This window comes from Bison bison, unplaced genomic scaffold (genome assembly GCF_000754665.1).
Source record: "Bison bison bison isolate TAMUID 2011002044 unplaced genomic scaffold, Bison_UMD1.0 scf7180017864352, whole genome shotgun sequence".
NCBI lineage: Eukaryota > Metazoa > Chordata > Mammalia > Artiodactyla > Bovidae > Bison > Bison bison.
In genome coordinates this window covers 941,246-965,025 of record NW_011494924.1, presented here as the reverse complement: position 1 = coordinate 965,025, position 23,780 = coordinate 941,246, and the positions used below count along the sequence as shown (strand labels likewise).

Sequence of the window (23,780 nt, the reverse complement as noted above, 5' to 3'; positions counted from 1 at the left end):
GAGCATAGACAGCAGTAGACGGGTGCAGGGATCTTCACTCATCCTCTAGCCCAGAATGCGATCACACCCTTATAATCCACAATTCTGTGGCCATCTGCTCCCTTCAGCTTCTGGTGGAGTAAGGCCAAAAACAACAGCAAAGCACTCTTGGAACCAGGCCTTGGCTGGGGACAGATAAATAAATAGCAAAAGTCCCTGCCCTTAGAGGAAGGCACTGCATCAAGATAGTTTGAGCCTAACCAGAGGTTCTCTCGTAAAATAAAATTTCTGGCTCATAGGGTATATTCAAGAATTGTGTGAAATGAATGAATCAGAGGAGCTTTCTTCTATGACTTAGGAGCACCTGTGGTGTCCATCCTCATTCTGGCATGAATAATTCAGTGACTCTGGGTAAAATATTTCATTTCTGTGGGCCTCAGTTTACACACCTGTAAAGCAGGCTCTGTCTACCCCACAAATTGCCTTTTGTAGCCAATGACATAGTAGCTAAGACAGCACTCTGTAAATGGCATGAGATGGAATAGTGGAAGCTGATAAGAACATTGGAACATGTCATTTTAAAAGTTCAGAGCCCAATCTGGGGAAGACTTGAAATAAGCCCTTTTTCTTTCTTCCCAGCCAATTTAAGTCGCTTTTTCTCATAGTGAAGTCATTCTTTGCATTTCAAGTGAAGGGAAAGGGAAACCAGGCTTACAAGTATGGAACAGAAAAGCTGCCAATTTTCTACTGTTCAATATCTGTTCAGAGCCACTGTACTGCAAAAGACAGCATAAGATCTGGGTTTCTAATCCCTACCTTTTCTTAATCAAAAGCTATAAAACCATAAACAAGCCTCAACCTCTTTCAGCCTTAGTTTCCTCATCTGTAAATTGCTGAGAAATTCCCCAAGTTATAAGGTTACGGTTAAGATAAAATTAATGATGAAAGAGTGTTTTGTAACTCACAAATACCACACAAACACCAGTCATTACAGAGCTGTCTTCCCATCAGCTCATTAGCGACACAGGACAGTGGTTATCACTAAATTGACAGGTGAGATCATCAAACTCAGAGAAAATCCTGATGGTAACACAGCTCAACTCTGACTTCCTCCAACAAAGGTAATTACTCCTTTCATTTATTATAGGAGTTATTTATTAGTTTGTTAGCCTCATTAAACTAACAGATCTCAGGGGAAAGAGCTACATATATTTTATGCATTTTTGTATCTCAGTGTCCAACACTGGCACACCAAAAAGACGCTAAATAAATACTGGCAGCAGAAACACATCTAGAACACCCAGGACTCCTAATTCCAGGTATAGAGTTCTAAGAGAAAGTGGCCCCAACCTCATAGGCTGACTCATCTTCTCATCCCTTCTTCAATTCCTCCACCCTAACAAGACTTTCCATTACTGAAGAGTCTCCCAGCCTCTGTAGGCAGTGATCCCTCAGGCTTGATTACTCTTCATATGCTTCTTTGCCAAGCTAATTCCTATTCACCCCTCAGATATGGAGGCCTTTCTAGTCACCCATAATACTGGTTCAGGTATTCCCTCTCCACTCCTCTTCCCACCCCCCATCTGTTTTATCATAGAATCCTGGCACATAACATGTATCAACAAAAGTATCTGTTGATGGCTGAATGAATGAAATACTGGATCTAGAAATCCAAAGGTGATGCAGGGGAAAGACTCCTGGCCTGGAAGTCAGGAGGATTGAGTGTTTCTAATTCTAGCTCCATCACTGCTGTGGTTCAGTGATTTCAGGCAAGCCCCTCTTCTTCTGTGGACCATCTATGAATGAGCTAACATCTATGAATGATCTCAAAAGGTCCTCTCAGCACTGACAATAGATGAGACTTAGACTCATGCTAGGTCCTAAGGGTGAGAAACCTCTGAAGCCAGCTGTGTGCTCCAGAGTACGGGAGGCCCCATATCCACACCCCATGAGCAGCACCAGCAAAGTATATGAACTGTACTGTCAGCAGCCTCCCAGCCTGTTGGTTTACTTAATTCCTCCTGATGAAGTGCCAAGAATAAATCGTAGGTGAGCAGCAGAGCATTTTAATGAGTCCAGAGCCTAATGAATCTTTTCCTTCCTGTGTCAATTAGAATTTCAAAGCTAGGATCCCCAAGGACCAATTTATTGGGAACAGAGAGAAGCCTTTTGTTCATCAGCTGCTGCCTGAGCTACTTGCCCTGGCCCTGTATGTCTGCTGTGTAACAATCTTGCTTACTCATAGATATGCCACCTGGTGAGACAGACTGCCTCATATTTCTGGGGTCTGAACTTGAGGAAGGAAAGGAGAAGTCAGGTCGACTTCTGGGGGTGAGTGGGGAGGTAGTGAGAGAATCAGAGCAGCACTGACTTGAATGTCACATCCCAAGGATACTGGTCTTCAAAGAGCTAACAGCAGTAGATCAACTTGCTATTCATCCAACGAAGTATCAGGTATTGTATGAGACCTATTTGTCTAAGGTATTTTTGAATCCTCACAACAACCCCCAAAGTAGGTATTAAAGGCACTATTTTCTTTTTCTGGCCATGCCGTGAGGCTTGTAGGATGGGATCTCAGCTCCCTGACCAGGGATTGAACCCAGGCCGTGGTAGGGGAAGCCACGAATTCTTACCACTAGGCAACCAAGGAATTCCCTCAACAACACTATTTTACAGACAGAGGCACTGGCTCTAAGAATTTTAAAGAACTATAGAACTAGTTGAAGAACTAGACAAGGAACACAATCAGTAGTTGGCAGACAGGGATTTGAACTCACATTTGTGCAAATCCAGAGACTGGGCTCTTTCTATCAAATCACAGCAACCTTGCCAGAGGGCTGGCAGGGCCAGTGGCTGAAGTCCTCAATGGCAGAGATGGCCTGTGGGCAGCCAGTCAGGTCATGTTGGACACTTGCCACCAACACACTTGTCTTTTTCCAGGGCATAAGCAAGAGTGCCTGTGCACTGCTGGTTCTTCCACTCAGTGGAGCTGGCAACCTCACTTATTCCCAGAACATAATCCAAATCAATTCACCATTGACACTAACCCCAGACTCCTATCCCAGAAATTTTTTTTTTTTTTGGTCTGTGCTGGGTCTTTTTTGCTGCAGGGGGTTTTCTCTAGTTGCTATGGGCAGGGTTTACTCTCTAGGCGCAGTGCAGTGGCTTCTCATTGCGGTAGCTTCTCTTGTTGCATAGCAGGGGCTTTAGAGCGTTTGGGCTCAGTAGTTACAGCTCATGGGCTCGAGTAGTTGTGGCACATGGGTTTAGTTGTCCCATGGCAACTAAGTGCTTTGGCAGGCAGATGCTTAACCACTGGACCACCAGGGAAGTCCCCAGAAATCGTTTGACTTATGAGGAGTTGCCAATCCTTGATTTAATACCCTCCAGGTACCCAGTTGTCTTGCCTCTCATACTGTCCTCTTCAAATCACACAGGGCCAGCCCAGTTGCCACTGCAAGTCATCAACAGCAGCACACTCCAGGGTGAGAAAGTAAACAAGTCAAGTTTCCAAATGGTTATGAAATGGAATTTTAGGACTCTGGTGGGAAAAACACTTAAGAGTGAGGTCAAGACAGTTTGTCCAAATTTACACAGCTAGAAAATAGCAACAACTGTAACACAGGCATATACTAAAACTTAACGTGATATCTGTATCTGCAAAGAGCAAGAATAATACAGAAAAAATGAGATCAGTGACTTAAAACTATTTTTTAAATTTTAATTTCAAGATAAACCCCCATTTTACAGATAAGAAAATTGCTCTCTGAGGTCAACTAACTTATCCAATAGAGAAAGAGCTAAATGAGGGAGAGGAGAATAAAGGAATTAAATGGGATCCAAGTTAACCTTGGATAAATAGCTGCACAGGAGCAGGGAGACAAGGGAAGGGAGGCTGTACCAGGAAAGTTACTATCCTGGCCTTGCTACTAACTTGCTACATGTCCCTGAATATTAGCCTCATTTTCCCATAGGCCAAATGGACCTCAGGGCCCTGTATCTGGCCTCAGCTGTACCCTCTCCAACCTTACCCCTAAGGGGCCAAAAACCAAAACATCAAACAGAAGCAATATTGTAACAAATTCAATAAAGACTTTAAAAAATGGTCCATATTAAAAAAAAAAATCTTAAAAAAAAAAGTAGCAGGCACTTGTTGAATGGACCAATGTATGAACTACTGATCTCTAAGGTCTCTCTCAATCTTGGCACGCTATGATTAATTTATGAGCTTAGAGAACTCAGAAGCTCGAAATTCAAGCCTGGATGAACTTAAGTTTAACTTGTCCTTTTGGCTCCAATTTTTGATATCTGCTTTGCCTCACAGGGTCTTCAAAAATCATCTCCAAATGTAACAATCACATCCTAACACACAACTACACTCATGCACAGATAGACAACTATATGTCACTTAATTCAACAATGCTAGGTATGAAACACAGAATTTCCTTAACGTGGAAAATGAGGCCTTACAGTTTAGTCTCAACTTACTTTGATAACTTTAACCCTAACCACACTCCATTCCTGAAAGGCTATGCTCTGACTACACTGGACTGATTACTCTTCTTTAAAACATTCATGGAGGCTTCTATAACTTTGGCCCTCACTGGTCTCTTCGCTTGGAAGCTATAGACTACCCTTCTCAACTGCCAAATACTTCATCTTTCAAGACTATCAAATATCTCATCTTTGAAATGCAACTCAAATATCATCTCTTTTGTGAAGCCTTCCTTGATCAGGAGGGCAGGGCAGTTAGTCCCCATATTCCCAAAGCACTCCACACGCTTCCATTATAATGATCATCACTGCCACCTACTTACTTTACCTACCTGTTCTCCAGCTATGGGTTCCAAAGGTCTTGATCATGTGTTTGCCTTCTCCTTATCCCTAAGGACCTCTCCCTGTGCCTGGCACAAATGCTTATCATATTGAAGGCTAACATGGCACCAAAACTAACACTTCTTAACCTTCACTGGCAGACTGGATCAGGTCAGTCTTCCTTCATATTGTCCTGAAGTTGTGCAATACTTCCCTAATACTTCTACCCATTAATATGAACTCTTATGGGACTGTAGAAGAAGCTGAAAGGAAAGAAGAACAATAGTATTTAAAGAGCCTTGAATGTCATGCTAAGGAGACTGGATTTTATTTCAGAGGTTTTATGAGCAGGAAACTCATAGGAATAAGATATGTATCTTAAAACCTATGGAGCGAAAAAGGAAGTTATATTTCAGGGGCAAACATTGGAGGTAGGTTACCCCCGAGGCCATTGGGGTGCAAAGAGGTCACAGAGTTCCACCTGGAGGAAGTTTATTTTGAGCAGAGTTTTACTCAGAAAAAGGAAGTTATATTTCACTAGCAAAGACATGTTTGTTGTTGTTGAGTCGCTAAGTTGTATCCCACCCTTTTGTGACCACATGGAATGTAGGCCAGGCTTCTCTGTCTGTGGGATATTCCAGGCAAGAACACTGGAGTGGGTTGCCATTTCCTTCTCCAGGGGAACCTTCTGACCCATGCAGTAGGTACCAAGTCTACTGCACTGGCAGGTGGATTCTTTACCACTGAGCCACGAGGGAACCCAGGGAGGCAAATTAGCTAACAATTAAAAAGTCAGTGAGAGAGGATTAAAATCTGGCCTTGGATGATAGCACTGGGGATGAGAACAAGCCGGTGCCTACTTCGCCCGAATAAAACTGCTCAAAACAAACTTCCTCTAGGTGGAACTCCGTAACCTCTTTGCATCCAAGATGGTTCCAGGGATAACCAGAAACAGGGAAAAAAGTCTCCATGACTGGGTGAAGGGGAAGAAGCAAGTCTAAGATTAGCAAAGGTCAAACTCCAAGCCAGTGACCAAGGTTGTAGGAGACAGGTTAAGGTCCTGCTGATGGCTGCCAGCTGCAGAAGCTTCAGGAAAGAAGTTGGGTCTGTGCCCTGAGCAGAAAGATGCCTTCCTGAGTTGGAAGAGCTCTGACCAGCTTTAATGCCAGAGACTCTGATCATGTTCAGTGGTGTTTTGTTAAGGAAAATTATTCAAAAACTAGAAGTAAGGCAAAAAGAAAACTGTGTGACCGTTACAGTCATGTTAGGACTTCTTTTAGTATGCATCTGAGAGTCACATGATACTCTTGGAGAAGAGAATTTTGTTGGACTTACTGTTCACAAACAGGGCCCAATGCCAAGTTACAGGTTAATGTATAGAAAACTGAGAAAGTGCACTTTTTTTAAGTATAGAAGACAACATGAAATGTTACATTTTCATTAGGACATTAATTTTGGATCTCATTTAGCAACCTCATTTTAATCCTTCTTTCACTACCAACATAAATCCATTTTCTCAGCAATTCTCGTTCTGCTAGTTCCCACAATGAGTTAAATACAACTTGACACATGCTCACCACATGGATGAGAATTATGCCCTGACATGGTACACACATCCACAGGCCTGCCCACCTATCTCACAGGAATCAGATGCCAGGAGGCAAAAGACACCTGACATCTAGGTACAGAATGTTAAACATGTGTTCACTTATGAAATGACATGAAGTTCAGTGTTGCAAAGAGGGCACAAGGCTGGGAGTCAGACCTGCCACTAATTCACTGTGTAACCTTGGGCCTATTACTGCCCTGTGCTGGGCCTCAATTTCACAATTATAAAATGGGAAAGCTGACCGAGGTCAGTGTTGTTTTATTGCAACCCTGCAGGCTGATGTCAGATGCCTAAGGCTGTTTCTGATGAGGGTAAGGGGGAGGCTGGACCAGTGGCCTCTGGGGCCACCATTGCCACTTCTAACAGAGCAGCTCTGTTTGAGACATTGAACTATGTGTTTAAATAAAGGACTTCTCAAAAAAACTGGCAACTGTTAAGATCTCTTCCTACTGGCCATAAAATCCCATCATTTTATGGCAAATGATCTTGGGGAAAATATCTCCTCTTAGCCTACACTTAAAAACGTATCATTTAGAAGAGGGTCTCATTAAGAAGGCCCTAGCAGCTGAGTAGCAAGGAGTGAGGCAGGGGACCAGTGGGCCGAGGAGGGCTCTCAGAAAAGGGCAGAGACTAAAGGCCTCCTCCTTTTGCAAATGAAGACTGATGGGGACCCAAGGCCACAGACAAGAACTCTTTCAGGAGGGTTTAGACTCACTGACCTTATCAAGACTAAGGATGTGGACTCTAGCCCCTGACTCTGCCAAATAAAGGAAGATGCCTTCAGTTTCCTTATATAAGTAAGGAAGGATCTCTATAAGTAAGGCACTTTGTAAACTGAAAAGTGATGACAGGTTTGAAGACCTATTAGAGCAATCTTCCTAACTCTTTTATGTATGTATGCCTCTGCCTCCTCTCTTGCCAGGTCCCTGAAGGAAGCTCATCACACTTGAGATACTCACACCCCCTGCATTTCAGAGTTGGGCATACAAGGGGCTCATTACTTGAGTATTCCACTCATTCCACTTTGAAAATAACAAGGACACTTCTTACTAGAGAATCCACATTCCATGCTGAAGATGGAAACCTGGCCTCTCACTTAGTGATTGGACCTCTGGGCCACACACTTGGATCCTAGGGAACTCGGTAGAGTACCTTGCCTCTACCTGAGGCAAAGCAGAGCAGAAGAAATTAATGAGAAAATGCACTGAAGGCATGGAGATATTCCCAACTGCCAATTTCTAAAGCCACCAAATCCCCCTTTCTGGGCACTCATGAACACTTTACCCTCCTGGAAAGGCAGAGGCCAGAGGCAGTATGATACTCAGGAAAGAACTTACTGTACTAAACGCATGGGGTCTATGGAGGCAGGAGGACCTGAGTTCAAACACCAGCTCTTTCACGGACTAGGTAGATGACCTCTGACAAGTTCATTTACTTCACTGAGCCTCAGCTTTTCCTTCTGGAGCTATTAATAACTTAAGGAGTTACTAAGATTAACAAAGATAGTTTTAATGTAAAGCACCTATCACAATACCTGGCACATAGTACGCATTCAATACACATGACTTCCTTCAAGAGGGAAAGAACCAATAGCAAAAGATGACTGAAGAGATTTACATGACAGGTGGGGGTGGGGGGAACCTAGGGGCCAAACCCCAGCCAGCAGCAGATCAGAGCTGTGAGTGGCTCAGAATGGGAATGGGCTGATTTGGAGAGTCTGTTGTGCTATTCTAAGAGCATCTGGATCCTGTATCAGCCAAAGCAAATCAAACAGGAGTGCTTGTGAAGAGCTTGTTTCTAAAACAAGTGCAGGCTGTGTTATTGACACACACCCCAGGGGAATTGAGAAGCCTGTTAGCAGAGATGTTAAGAAAGCTGACATGCTTTCAGTTCCAATCTTTGCTACTACATACGTAGCTGACCTTGGCTCTAGAGGACAAGAAAACTCTGGACAAGAGACAGAGATTCTGGCCTGAGCTTGACTCTGAGCAGGTGATATCCTCTCTCAGGCCTCAGTTTGTTTCTTTTCCAAATAATAACAATTCTTTATGTGCCTATTCTCTTACCACTATCCTCATTTTCAGATGCTGATACTATGGCTCAGAGAGATTAAGTTAATTACTGGCAGGAATTTGAAGTCAAGGTCTGCTGTCAAAGCCGAGAGTCAAAGCCAGCATGCAGGATATCAGCTGCCCAACAAGAGATCAAACTCATGCCCCCTGCATTGGGAATGCGGCACCTCAACCACTGAACTGTCAGGGAAGTCCCTTAGTAGTCTTTCTACTCTATTGCATCATCTTTCAGTGTTAAATGAGGGGGTCAGACCAGGTGGACCAAGGCATTTCTGGACCTGAAAGTTGTATGATTCATAGTGGCTTGAAACAGTGGTTTCAAGAGCATTCTAAATATTACTCTAGTGCTAGCCTGGCAAGTTAAGAAGCCTTCTGTAAATGAAATCCTCAACACCAAGGGCACAAGCTGGATACAAACTAACGTGAGAGCCAGAAGAGAGCGGATGATGAAATTTTAGGAAGCCCTACAAGGCCCTTGGAGAATACACCGCCTAATTCATTTTACAGATGGGGATATGGAGGCTAAAAAAAGAGAAACAGCTTCACTGGCAACACCCAAAAAGCAGGTAACAGCACAAGCTGGGCTCTGTGCCTCATGGTCTCTCTCATACTTGATAACAACTCAGTCTCCAACCTTCCAGGCCATTCTGATTTTATCATTGTTTTCTTCACCCTCCCCACTTCCCCCAAATGTTGAGAGATAGGCAGGCAACTCCCAGACACTTCTCATCATACTCAGATAATGACTAACTGTCCCTGTTGCAGCCTTAAGCAGGACTGAAGGTGAGCCTCCCCTTTTGCCCCACCCCCGACTCCTTTTTTGAACCACAGACCAAGTGCCTTTGGAAGCACAGAACTGGAAGAGATACACCACCAATTATAGAACACCTTTCTGCTTCATTCCCTCTTTTTGGAGTTGAGGAAACTAAGGTACAGAGATATTAAATACTTCCCAAGGTTGAGTTAGTAGAAATGTAAGAGCCTGGGTCACAATACTCACTCTCTACTACAATATGACACAACACATATCAGAATGTATTTCAACCACCAGTGGCTTGAACACCAATCCAAGCCAGGCATTTTTTCCATCATCTCCTATTAGCACCACAATAACTGTATAGGCATTCCTCCCATTTTGCAGAAGAGGAAACTACAGCTCAGAGAGGTCAGTCACATAGGAAATGAATGTCCCAGCAAATTCAAATCTTTGGCTTTATAGCTTCCTCTCTTTCCCCAGCAGCATGTAGCCTGAGATTTTCAAGATTTACAATGGTGGGAAAGATGCAGTTAATTAAATTTCCTGAAGACCAGTTATAATGTAGATAACGTTGTCTCTTGCCCTACGCACTTAAGTAAAATAACTCTTGACATATTATGCTAACTGGGGGCATGGGGAGGGAGATGAAGGTAGAGGGTAACAGTAGAGACCCAGATAACACAAAATAATGGATAGTTCAAAAGAAGCAATTTTTGCTTTTGTGTTAATGTGATCTTTTGTAGAATACTTTTGGGGCTTTTTTGCACATCTGCCCCATTAAGTCGTAAGTCCCCTTTTTCCATGTCCTACTCATCTCATGATTCCCACATCACATCTGCTGATGGACCTTGGCTTCCTGATTTATGATTTCCCAGCTTGAGTTTTTGATCTCTTGGCCTTATTTTTAAGCTCAGATCCTACCTCTCTGCCACAGTCAATGGCCTTAAAATTTCCCTCTAGTAGCTGCCAGTCCCTCCTCTGTCAAGTTTGTTGCTCCAGCGGGACAGAAAGATCCTCTTTAATCTTAATGAAAATTGGGGAAGGAGGGGGACACAGGGCCTAACAGGACCCAGAGTCTTTTGCATACTACTCCTTCCCTCTAAGTGAGCTTGACCTTCCTGTTTCCTATGACAGTAACCCTCAAGAAAGCCAGCTGCCTCTGGAACCAAAGTAATAAAATGTGGGCAACATTCCTGGATGGGGAGAGAACAGAGATAGCTGCATCTAAGCTGAACTGCTCTCAGGGCTTCACTCAGAGTTTCTCCACAGAAAGCCCTGGAAGCCATTGGATAATTACACTGGCAGACAATGAACCCCTGCTTTACATTAAGCTGCAAAGTCCACTTTGGTCAACTGTTCATGACCCACACCTTGAAGGGCAATAGTGTACTGCCACTGCTCCTGCCCCTTCTCAGACTGTTCCAGTCCCTAGGACCATAATTACTAACATTAATAGTCCCTTACATGCATATAGTATCTAACAGTTTCATAGAGCACTCATTTGAAATGCATCTTTCACAGCTGCTGGATAGAAACTGTTATTTCATGTCTACAGATGAGGACGTGAGAAATAGATTCAAGGGATTGGATCTGATAGACAGAGTGCCTGATGAACTATGGATAGAGGTTCGTGACACTGTACAGGAGACAGGGATCAAGACCATCCCCAAGAAAAAGAAATGCAAAAAAGCAAAATAGCTGTCTGAAGAGGCCATACAAATAGCTGTGAAAAGAAGAGAAATGAAAAGCAAAGGAGAAAAGGAAAGATACACCCATCTGAATGCAGAGTTCCAAAGAATAATAGCAAGGAGAGATAAGAAAGCCTTCCTCAGTGATCAATGCAAAGAAATAGAAGAAAACAATAGAATGGGAAAGACTAGAGATCTCTTCAAGAAAATAAGAGATACCAAGGGAACATTTCATGCAAAGATGGGCTCAATAAAGGACAGTAATAGTACAGACCTAACAGAAGCAGAAGATATTAAGAAGAAGTGGCAAGAAGAACGGTACAAAAAAGATCTTCCCAACCCAGATAATCATGACGGTATGATAACTCACCTAGAGTCAGACATCCTGGGATGTGAAGTCAAGTGGGCCTTAAGAAGCATCATTATGAACAAAGCTAGTGGAGGTGATGGAATTCCAGTTGAGCTCTTTCAAATCCTAAAAGACGATGCTATGATGCTGTGAAAATGCTGCACTCAATATGCCAGCAAATTTGGAAAACTCAGCAGTGGCCACAAGACTGGAATAGGTCAGTTTTCATTCCAATCCCAAAGAAAGGCAATGCCAAAGAATGCTCAAACTACCGCACAATTGTACTCATCTCATACACTAGTAAAGTAATGCTCAAAATTCTCCAAGCAGGCTTCAACAGTACGTGAACCGTGAACTTGCTGATGTTCAACCTGGATTTAGAAAAGGCAGAGGAACCAGAGATCAAATTGCCAACATCTACTGGATCATCAAAAAAGCAAGAGAGTTCCAGAAAAAACATCTATTTCTGCTTTATTGACTATGCCAAAGCCTTTGACGGTGTGGATCACCATAAACTGTAGAAAACTCTTCAAGAGATGGGAATACCAGAACACCTGACCTGCCTCTTGAGAAATCTGTATGCAGGTCAGGAAGCAACAGTTAGGACTAGACATGAACCAACAGACTGGTTCCAAATAGGAAAAGGAGTATGTCAAGACTGTATATTGTCACCCTGCTTATTTAACTTGTATGTAGAGTACATCATGAGAAACACTGGGCTGGAGGAAGCACAAGCTGGAATCAAGATTGCCGGGAGAAATATCAATAACCTTAGATATGCAGATGACACCACCCTTATGGCAGAAAGTGAAGAGGAACTAAAGAGCCTTTTGATGAAAGTCAAAGAGGAGAGTAAAAAAGTTGGCTTAAAGCTCAACATTCAGAAAACTAAGATCATGGCATCTGGTCCCATCACTTCACGGGAAATAGATAGGGAAACAGTGGCTGACTTTATTTTTCTGGGCTCCAAAACCACTGCAGATGCTGATTGCAGCCATGAAATTAAAAGACACTTACTCCTTGGAAGGAAAGTTATGACCAACCTAGACAGCATTAAAAAGCAAAGACACTACTTTGCCAACAAAGGTCCGTCTAGTCAAGGCTATGGTTTTTCCAGTAGTCACGTATGGATGTGAGAGTTGGACTATAAAGAAAGCTGAGCACCAAAGAATTGACGCTTTTGAACTGTGGTGTTGGAGAAGACTCTTGAGAGTCCCTTGGACTGCAAGGAGATCTGACCAGTCAATCCTAAAGGAAATCAGTCCTGAGTATTCATTGGAAGGACTGATGTTGAAGCTGAAACTCCAATACTTTGGCTACCTGATGTGAAAAAAACTGACTCATTTGAAAAGACCCTGATGCTGGGAAAAATTGAAGGCAGGAGGAGAGGGGGATGACAGAGGATGAGATGGTTGGATGGCATCATCGACTCAAGAGACATGAGTTTGAGTAAACTCCGGGAGTTGGCGATGGACAGGGAAGCCTGGACCCCACTCCAGTACTCTTGCCTGCAAAATCCCATGGACGGAGGGGCCTGGAAGGCTGCAGTCCACAGGGTCGCTAGGAGTCGGACACAACTGAGCAACTTCACTTTATGTTTTCACTTTCATGCACTGGAGAAGGAAATGGCAACCCACTCCAGTGTTCTTGCCTGGAGAATCCCAGGGACAGGGGAGCCTGGTGGGCTGCCGTCTATGGGGTTGCACAGAGTCGGACACGACTGAAGCGACTTAGCAGCAGCAGGGAAGCCTGGCGTGCTGCAGGCCATGGGGTCGCAAAGAGTTGGACACGACTGAGCAATTCAACTGAACTGAACTGAACATTGAGGAAACTTTTAAAGGCCACAAATAAGTATCCTCATTTTTAAGCATACTTATTTGGTATCTGCCTTTAAGCCTTGTATCTTTGATGCAATCAAATTTCTGCTTAGAATCTCAGTCATTAACAGGAACCTGGTAAGGCTTCCAAAGCCATCTGTCTCTGAAGTCTGTGAGGTGGGCCGTGGTCTCCTCTAGCTCTGTATCAGGCAAAATCTCCTAGGAAAGTGGAGAAAGCTTGGTTTCCCATGTATCACATTACTACCGACTAAACTGTCCCCATCTGAGGCCTGCCCCAGCCAGCATGGGGGCACATACCCTTTGTATGAGGGTGAGGGATCTCAGGCCCACCCACACAAATCTCAGGTGGTGGTGGGGCACCTGGGGCAGGCAGGATCCAGGCTGCTGTGTGCTATGGGTCAAGCCCTAGACCCCTTCTTCCTACTGGTGGCACAACACTGTGGACCACCTGTCTCCCCCACTGTGTCTGAGTCAGGCCCTCCCTGAAGCTCCAGATAGTTCTCCAGAGACTACTACTGAGGAGCATGTGACAGTCCGCAGGTCAGTCATGCCTGAAGAAGAGTTTCATTTCGGATGCGAGTGCCTTAAAAAAGTAACTTAAGACTTGAGAAACTAGAAAAAGAACAAACTAAATCCAAAGCAAGCTAAAGTTAGGAAAAACAAATATTAAAGGAAGAGATCAGTGGAACAGAAAAACAATGAAACCAAAAGCTGGTTCTTTGAAAAAAATCAACAAAATTAAACCTTCAGTAAGGCTGACCAAGAGAAAAACAGAGAAAATACAAATTGCCAAAATCAGAAACAAAAAAAGGGTTATCACCTTCTAGAGTTAAAAAAGATTATAAGGCAATACTATGAACAACTTTAAGCCACAAAATTAAACAACTTAGATGAAGGGGACAAATTCCTAGACACACAGAAATTATCGACACAAAAGAAAAAAAAAAAAAACAGTACATCTGAGTAGACCTATCATGAGAATTTTTGAATTAGTAATTAAGAATCTTCCAGCAGAGAAAAGTTCAGGTCCACATGGCTTGTTCTATCAAACATTTAAAATCAAAGACTTCCCTGGTTGTTCAGTGGTTAAGAATCTGCCTGTCAATGCAGGGAACTTGAGTTCAGCACCTGGTTCAGAAAGATTCCACATGCCTCAGGGCCACTAAGCCCATAAGCCTTAACTACTGAGCCCAGGTGCCTAGAGCCCGTGCTCCAGAAGGACAGAAGCCGCCACCATGAGAGAGAAGCCCACGCACCACAACTAGAGAAAGAACAAGTGCAGCGACAAAGATCCAGCGCAGCCGAGAATAATTAAAATAAGAAATATGTTTCTAAAAAATTCAAAAAAGAAATCACAATCCTTCACAAACTCTCCCAGAAAACAGAGGGAAGACTCTCTAGCCTAAGAGACCAGGATTACCCTGACACCAAAACCAAAGACATAACAAGAAAACTAGTGACCGACATCTCTCATGAATACAGGCAAAAATCTTCAACAAAATATTAGTAAACCAAATCAAGACCATACAAAAAGGATTATACACTATAGCCAAGTGGGATTCATTCTAGGAATGATGTTGGTTTAATATCCAAAAATCAATTATCATAGTGCCATGTTAGTAGAATAAAGGATAAAAAACCACACAAACAAAATTCAACATCCATCCATAATAAAACCTCTGAAAAAAGTAGAAATAGAGAACTTACTTAGCCTGATAAATAGAAGTCTACCAAAAAGCCCTGCAGCAAACATCATACTTACTGGTATCACACTTAAGTACTCAGAAAAACTGAATCCCTTCTCTTTAGAACTGGGAACAAGGTAAGAGTGTCTGTTTTCACCAATTATGTTCAACAACATATTGGAGGTCCTGGCCGATACAATCATGCAGAGGGATTCTTTTTTTAAATGGACGTTAGATTATGTCATTCACCTACTCAAACATGTCCAGCGGCTTCCTGTTTCGCTGAGAATAAAGCCCCACGTGATCTGAGTTCTTGTCTACCCTTGTGACTTCTCCATAATCCACTCCTCCTATTGCTCAATTCATCTCTAGCTACATTGGCCTCCTTTGTTCCTCAAAACATTAAGCGTGCTCCTGTTTCAGGGCCTCCAAACTTACCAAACTCTATGCCTGGAATGTTATTCCCCAAGATATACACACAGCTCACACTACTGCATCTTGTACATATTTCTGTACAGATTTTATTTTCTCATGGAGGCCTTCTTTCATCACATGGTGCCTCCCTATTCCCTTTTCCTGCTTTATTTTTCAACATATTCATTTGTTTATATTCCACTAGAATTTAGGCTACAGGAGAGAAAACTATTTTCTTCACTGCTACATTTCAAACACTTAAAACTGTGCCTGGCACATAGTGGACACTCAATAAATAGGCACTAAATGAATGGATATCTTTAAAAGGAAAAGACATTCATATTCAAGAGAATGAATGGTGGAGGGAACCACTGTCCCAAGAGGCTGCGAAGGACTGAGGTTTTAGGCCACAGCTGAAGAGACGGTGCAGAATAATAGAAAAAACTTGGCTTTTTAGAACCAGATTCTTCTAAATTCTAAGTTTATTAGCTCTTCCAGTCACTGCCTGTGTGTCCCTCTCTGCTGCTGCTGCTGCTGCTAAGTCGCTTCAGTTGTGTCAGACTCTCTGCGAACCCACAGACGGCAGCCCACCAGGCTCCCCTGTCCCTGGGATTCTCCAGGCAAGAACACTGGAGTGGGTGTGTCCCTCTCTAAGTCTCTATAATTTATAAAATGAGAATATCACCACCTACCTTTCAAGGTGTGATGAAAACAAAATCAATTTATGTAGAGCATTCAATGTAGCATCTGATACTATAGCAGACACTGCAAATAACTAAATATTCTTTGATACTACTGGCCTTCAAGAACTACCTTAAAAATTACCTAGCCCTACCTTACTGAAGTGTACAGATGTCTACAGGGCTGTTGCCCTTAAAGTACGGCCTTCATACCCATTTTAACTTTTCTGTCTTATCATTCTTCTTTTATATCTCCCTTACAGTTGGCTTTCAGCTCTCACCTCTGCTGCTGCTAATATAGCAGCTCCTCCTCCCCTTTATATGCCCTGTTCTTAATCTTCTGGGGGTTTAGAAACCAGATTGTTAAGCTTGTTACAACAACACATCAAAATAGGAATAAATTAGCACTGTGCAAGGTATGACACATGCTTTGCTACCTTTTGTTTTTTAGCTGGATTCTGGAAAATTGAGGATGTTAGATAAATAAGCTATTACATGTGTATCAGTATATTATACAGTTTTTTACATGGAACCATTCATATTTTCGGAGAAGGCAATGGCACCCCACTCCAGTACTCTTGCCTGGAAAATCCCATGGACAGAGGAGCCTGGAAGGCTGCAGTCCTTTGGGTCACTGAGGGTCGGACACGACTGAGCAACTTCACTTTCACTTTTCACTTTCATGCATTGGAGAAGGAAATGGCAACCCACTCCAGTGTTCTTGTCTGGAGAATCCCAGGGACGGGGGAGCCTAGTAGGTTGCCGTCTATGGGGTCGCACAGAGTCGGACACGACTGAAGCGACTTAGCAGTAGCATTCATATTTTAAAAGAATCAACAATGGAACTACTTCGCAGGGCAGCTGTCATAAGAACAATAAAATCCAAGCTTGATGCCCAGGCCATGGAAAGGCCAGAAGCTAAAGAACATTAGATTAACCAAGACAAAAAGAGATGACGGTAAGTGTCTGGAGATTTAGAAAAGGAGGGAAGGTTGGTCAAAGCAGATTTCCAGGAGCCTCAAGTGGGGGCACAGATCCCTCTGTGCACCCTCAGGCGGGCAGCGGGAAGAAAAGAATGTCCCTTACTACAGAATACGAAGAGAGTATGAAGAACTCTATCACTGGCCAAGGATGAGAGAAATGGTGGGAAAAGTGAAATGATCACAGCCTCTGATAGGATATGAGGCTACAGTATACATGAGTTTTTCACTAATAGTAGTGAGGGGTGGCAGTAAGTGGGGAACCTAGGGCCAAAATAGGAATAGCCCTCCTGGTCTAAGATAACAGTAGGTAACAAAGCAACATCCCAGTGGAAGCAGTCAGTGAATACAGACACATGCTGTGGATGGACTCCTGAAAACAACCATGACATCTGTACTGGCAGTGGACTTGGAGGCAAGCTGTGAGAGTGCATTTAAACCTGTACTCCGCAGACTACACGCTGCAAATGATGGCTGCCAATGCTGCCTGGTTCTGTCTCTGTGCCCTGGAAAGACTGAATTTGTGGAACTTTTCAACTGTTTTCTGGTAGGGCCTGCAGCAGGAGGAGAGGAAGAAGAGGGCATGGGAGAAAATTTACAGTGTAGATTTCCAAGACAAAACCTTCCCTTTTGCCTTTGGGGAGCCGGGTGGCTAAAGGTCAGGGACTGAGATGCCAGAGACACCTGTAACGCTTTCTTCTCACTTCTCTCACTTCAGTTTTTACAATTCGCAAAGCTTTCCAACTTGCATTTCCCATTTGATTCTCTACAACATCCTATATGGTTGGTATACACAAAATAAACATGTGAAGGTACATGGAGGCACTCTAACAAAAATAGGCAAACAGATTATCCAAAGGTAACTATTGAGAGAGACAATAAACCCCCAGGTTTTCCAACTACAAGTCAGCTCACCAGGTCCCTGTCTATGCTAGCCCAAGTGCTCATGGGGTCCCAAGTGTTACAGATGTTTTCTTCTCCGTCCACTCATATTTAAGCCTGGGTCTCTGCCTGCTTGGAGGTTCTTCCTTCCAGCCTCTTGGCCCACCTCACTAAAAATGTCCTTGCTCAGAAGGGACCCCCACCTCTTGCCTGCCTTGCTGGGCCTTTCAAATAACTAGGCCTCCTTCCTGAACCCCTAAGAAGGTCTGTCTTCTTGAATTTTATAAGAAAAATCATGATTCCAAGGAGATTAGCAGTCCAAGGAAAGCATGCCAAGTCAGAGAGAATGGTATTCACAGACTGACCTGGATTCTAAGATCAGCTTTATGGATTTCCAGGCATAAACCCTGGGCATATTACTTCAGTTTCCTAAGCCTCAATTCCCTCATCTATAAAATGGGATTTTATATAGTATAAATGAGATCCATAACACAACTGATTCTTATTATGTTGACTTCCCATCCTATTTCACCATCTGCAGTCTTCCTTCTAAATTTTGCTGGACTTTCCCTTCACAAAGCCCCACTCTAACTCTCCATCCCCAGCTCCACTGATGATCGATATTCTGCAGGACTGATAAAACCACAGGATTTCCCAAAACCAAGTCTGGGCTTGGTAGGTCACACTCAAGACTGAAATCAGAAAAGTCTATGAAGTCATGTTAAGAGAGTTTGTGGGAGAATGGGTTTAGCCAGGTCCAGGATACCACACAGCAGAAAGTAGCAGGCAGAAGCCAGAAGGAATTGAGCGTGCTTTTGCTTTATTTATGGCAAGTGATCCCAGACTGTCTGCCTATGACAGTCTCTTAGGCATGGAGTAGGAGAGTAATTACCTGTAAGTTATCTGTACTAAGGGTAAAAATAAGCCCCAAACTAGTCACTTTGTATCTTGGCCCAAGCTTGCCCAGGTACCCTCACTCACCAGTAGCAAGGCTGAGCTCAGCCGGCAAGTTCTTTTGTGTTACAGGGTCAGCACCAACTGCCTCAGGGAAGAGGGCTCACCTAGAACAGAGAGAAGTCAGTCAGGGTCTTGCTCAAAACAGGCCTGAGCTTAGGTCAATGCATGCATTTGAAGTTCCTGCCCTTACAGGTCTTGCAACCTAGCAAAAAATAGGTTAATAAACAGTTTTAGGTTGTGCTAAGGGCTATAAAGAAAAATAAAGCAGAGCAAGGAAAGAAAGAACGACTATGAGTGAAATGAGGTCTATTTTAGATAAAAGTTAAGGAAGACTTCTCCAAGAAGCAGTCACTAGACAGAGACCCAAGTAAGGGGGTGAGATCTGCAAAGATCAGAGGAAGAGAGCTTCAGAGAAGGGAAATAAACACAAAAGCCCTGAGGCAATAATGGGCAAGAGGAAGCTTGTTACACTAAGAACAAGAAAGTCTACAGAACTAGAATGTAGTGATGGAAAGAAAGAGGTTCCTCCAGGCTTCCAAAACCTAGAACCCAGATGGGAGAAACTTCCAAGCACTATGAGGCTGACTTCAGTTTTCTCCACTTACCCCGTCCTCTGTTGGGACAGAGAAACTCCTATATATTACTTGGAATGTGGGGTAGAAATGACTGGGGTAAAGAGAATAGTAGCACAGTGCCAAGCCTTGTTGTAAACCCTTTGGTTGTATTAACTCTTTAAATCTTTACAAACTCTTGTAAGGTTGGTGTGATATTACATTCTTCACTTTTTCTAAGGTAAAACAGATACAGAGATGCTAAGTAAATTTGCCCCAAGTCACACAGCTAGTAGATAGCAGACTTGGGACTTCAACCTGAGTTCAACCTCCAGGGCTTGCCTTCTTAATCACACATTATACCACTCCTCAAAAAACAGAAGAAAAAAGACAGAAAACGCATGCTCTAGTCCTGGCTGACATGACTCAGAGCCCTCATTTATACCCAACCCTGGGATACTCTCCATTTACTTGCAGTCCAGGCTTTTTACTAAACACCAGTTGACTCCTGAGTCCTTCAGCCAGGTAGTTCCAGAGGATACTGTGAGCACAAAACTATGATAATCACCACCACCACAACAGTCATTTAACTGCCATTAACATTTAACGCACACTTTGAAATCGTCTAGGTACTGGGTTAAGCACTTTACATGTACTATTTTATTTCCAAGAAGGAATGACAGCCATTCTGAGAAGGATTGCTTCAGGATCTCATTATCTCCTGCCTGCACTGCTGGAATATTTCTTAGAATTTACTGACATTACAAGAACAGGCTGTTAAGAGTAGCCTCTTCCCTGGTCTCTCTTTCACTAGTCTTCCCCCGCGCCTTCTACTCCAATCTATTGGAGCCCACACTTTTAAACTCCTGTTCCTAATGCCACTCCCCTGCTCCAAAAAATGGCATGGCTCCCAATCACCTCAGCCTTGCTCTCTAGACTCTTACACCACGGGTCTAGTCATCACTTACGACCGTGGGCCTTCCAGTTACCATACTTGTATCCATGTTGCTGTCTCACCTGGAACGACTCTCTTCATTTATTCATATTCAAATTCATCTTAATCTTCAAGGCCTAACAATTAGGTGAAGTTATCCTGAACCCTTCCTCTCCTCTCTGTTGTGTTCTTGAAAATACCTCTGGCTGTGACTACAATCAAAGCTCTGTTCTCACCATCCACTAAGGCTTCAGAACAGTTCCTCTGTTTTTCTTCCGTGTAAACATTACTACTGCTTCTAGACGATGAAGACCTAGTCAGTTAAGATTTCTGTTCAAATTTCTACTACTCTTACTATGGATCTATCTCCTAACAAGAGACCTGAGTTTTAATATGAGCCTCAGATTCCTTAATTACAAAATAGAGATACAATTCCCGTCCTATCTACAACACAAGGATTTTTTTAAGAATCAATGTGATACTGTAACAGGAGAGGAAAGGGGAAGAGTGAAGGTGGGAGACCCAGACAAATCTTTAACAGCTCTGTCAGCTGCAAATCCTCCCAAGTCTTCTATCCAATCAATCAAAAAACAATTCTTGGGTCTAGTTAGCCACAGTTTCAACTCTAGGTTGGGGATTATAGCAGATGCAGGGTTGAAAGAGAACAAATCTTATCCTTGGGCTCCTAGTAGTCCAGGGCAAGACTGTGTCAACTTCCTACAAATATACTAAGAATATTAGGCAGGCTATGGGAAAGCAGTATGCAGATTCTTAAAAACTAAAACACAGTTACTGTATGATCCCACTCCTGGATATACATCCAGAGAAAACTCTTAATTCAAAAAGATACACACCCCCCAATGTCCATAGCAGCACTATTTACAACAGCCAAGACATGAAAGGTGTGGCTTGTATACACACACACACACACGAGAACTTTTTTTATGTTTTGCTTTTCCTGTTTATTTTTTTAAAAATCCAAAATAGGTCAAAAAGAACAATCATTAGAACTTCCCTGGTGACACACTGGATAAGAATCCACCTGCCAATGCAGCTGACACAGGCTGGATCCCTGGTCTGGGAAGATCCAACATGCCATGGAGCACCTAAGCCGGCATACCACAACTACTGAGCCTGTGAGCTGCAACAAGAGAAGCCACGACAATGAGAAGCCCAGGCACCACAAAGAAGAGTAGCCCCTGCTCAATGCAACTAGAGAGCCCGCATGCAGCAACGAAGACACAGCACAATCAAAATTAAAAAAAAAAAAAAAAATCATCAAAGATACAGGTGCCAGACATAAGGCCAAAGGGTAGATAAGAAAGTACGCCTTCTTCAGAAAGTTTGGAAGACTTGTGTTTTAAAAGCTGGATCTAACATAAATAGCTAGCTGAGTTTTCCATTGATCCAGCTTCCACTGCCCTACCTCCCAACATGGCACAACTGACTCGCCTTGAAGGCCTCAGTTGAAGAACTCCATATACACACAGCCTGGTACAGCAGCACTCAGGTAACTGGAAAGATCTCATCCCACTATGGTCTCATTCCAGACCTGTCTTCATTGTGTGAGTTCTGTCACCTCTTGAAAATATGGCTATGTCAGCACAAGACAACACTGAATCTTTACAATGATTAATAAAACCACAATAGAATATTCAGATCAGATCAGATCAGTCGCTCAGTCGTGTCCGACTCTTTGCAACCCCATGAATCGCAGCACACCAGGCCTCCCTGTCCATCACCAACTCCCGGAGTTCACTCAGACTCACGTCCATCGAGTCAGTGATGCCATCCAGCCATCTCATTCTCTGTCGTCCCCTTCTCCTCCTGCCCCCAATCCCTCCCAGCATCAGAGTCTTTTCCAATGAGTCAACTCTTCGCATGAGGTGGCCAAAGTACTGGAGTTTCAGCTTTAGCATCATTCCTTCCAAAGAAATCTCCTTCAGATTGGACTGGTTGGATCTCCTGGCAGTCCAAGGGACTCTCAAGAGTCTTCTCCAACACCACAGTTCAAAAGCATCAATTCTTTGGCGCTCAGCCTTCTTCACAGTCCAACTCTCACATCCATACATGACCACAGGAAAAACCATAGCCTTGACTAGACGGACCTTTGTTGGCAAAGTAATGTCTCTGCTTTTGAATATGCTATCTAGGTTGGTCATAACTTTCCTTCCAAGGAGTAAGCAACTTTTAATTTCATGGCTGCAGTCACCATCTGTAGTGATTTACTCAGCCATAAAAAAGAATCAAACAGTGCCATCTGCAGCAACATGGATGAACCCAGATTATCGTACTAGGTGAAATAAGCCAGAAAGAAAAATACTGTATGATACCACTTATATGTAGAATCTAAAATATGATGCAAATGAATATTTGCAAAATAGAAATAGATTCACAGACAAAGAAAACAAACTTATGGTTACCAAAGGGGAAGGGGGGATGTGAGAATAGGAGTTTGGGATTAGCAGATACAAACTATATATAAAATAAACAAGGTCCTATTGTATAACACAGGAACCTATATTCAATATCCTACAATAAATCATATTGGAAAATACAAAAAATACACATTCATATAACTGAATCACTTTGTTGTACACCAGAAACTAATACAAAATAACACAACCTTATAAATCAAATATAAATCAAATCTTTAAAAAAAAAAAAAAAAGAATATTACGCACAGCCTAACAGTTTCAAGAGTGCTATGTATTGTAAAAGTGGCGGGGGGTCGGGGAGGGGTGGTGGGAATCAGTCTGACTAGAAGTGGCCTCAGAAGCTTCATTTGAGCAACGGCTTAGGCCAGGCCTTGATGCAGGGTGACAGAAAGACCTGGGCTACTGCTGGACTAGGTGTTATGTTGGCAACCCTCCTGATCCTAATACCCTGTGAAGCAAGTGATGGAATGCCCACTTTATAGCCAAGGTAACTGAATACGGGTCTTCCCTGGTGGCTCAGTGGTAAAGAATCCGCCTGCCAATGCAGGAGACACAGGTTCAACCCCTAGGTTAGGAAGATCCCTTGGAGAAGGAACCCACTGCAGTATTCTTGCCTGGGAAATCTCATGGACAGAGGAGCCTGGCAGGCTACAGGCCATGGGGTCACAACAGAGCTGGACACGATTTAGTGACTAAAACTGAAGATGGGTGAGGAGGCTAAGTGTATCATTCAGTCAAATAGCTAGCAAGCAGCAGAGCTAGGATTTGAACCTATGTCTGCTTTACTTTACACCAAAGTCTATGTGCTTGCTTCATGATCTGCCTTACTCATGTAGCAACATGAAAGGAAGACCAGATAAACTCTGGAGCTCTTTCTACCTCAAAATCCAATGATTTGAATGGGGGTAGGGGGAGGGGAAGAACTATACAAAAAGATCTTCACAACCCAGATGGTGTGATCACTCATCTAGAGTCAAGACATCCTGGAATGTGAAGTCAAATGGGCCTTAGGAAGCATCACTATGCACAAAGCTAGTGGAGGTGATGGAATTCCAGTGGAGCTATTTCAAATCCTGAAAGATGATACTGTGAAAGTGCTGCACTCAATATGCCAGCAAATTTGGAAAACTCAGCAGTGGCCACAAGACTGGA

At 43.1% G+C, this 23,780-nt stretch overlaps 1 protein-coding gene across 6 annotated transcripts in view; it reads right to left on the bottom strand.

Annotated features, from left to right (window-relative positions):
- RALY (RALY heterogeneous nuclear ribonucleoprotein) overlaps positions 1 to 23,780 on the bottom strand; it is a 90,513-nt gene that overhangs the window by 30,367 nt on the left and 36,366 nt on the right. For 5 of the 6 annotated variants that reach the window (XM_010854865.1, XM_010854870.1, XM_010854868.1 and 2 more), the window contains exon 2: positions 18,730 to 18,809. The exons of the other annotated variant lie outside the window; for it this stretch is intronic. The gene's annotated coding sequence lies outside the window, so the exon portion shown is untranslated. The remainder of the gene's footprint in view (positions 1 to 18,729; positions 18,810 to 23,780) is intronic. 6 annotated transcript variants of the gene reach the window in all.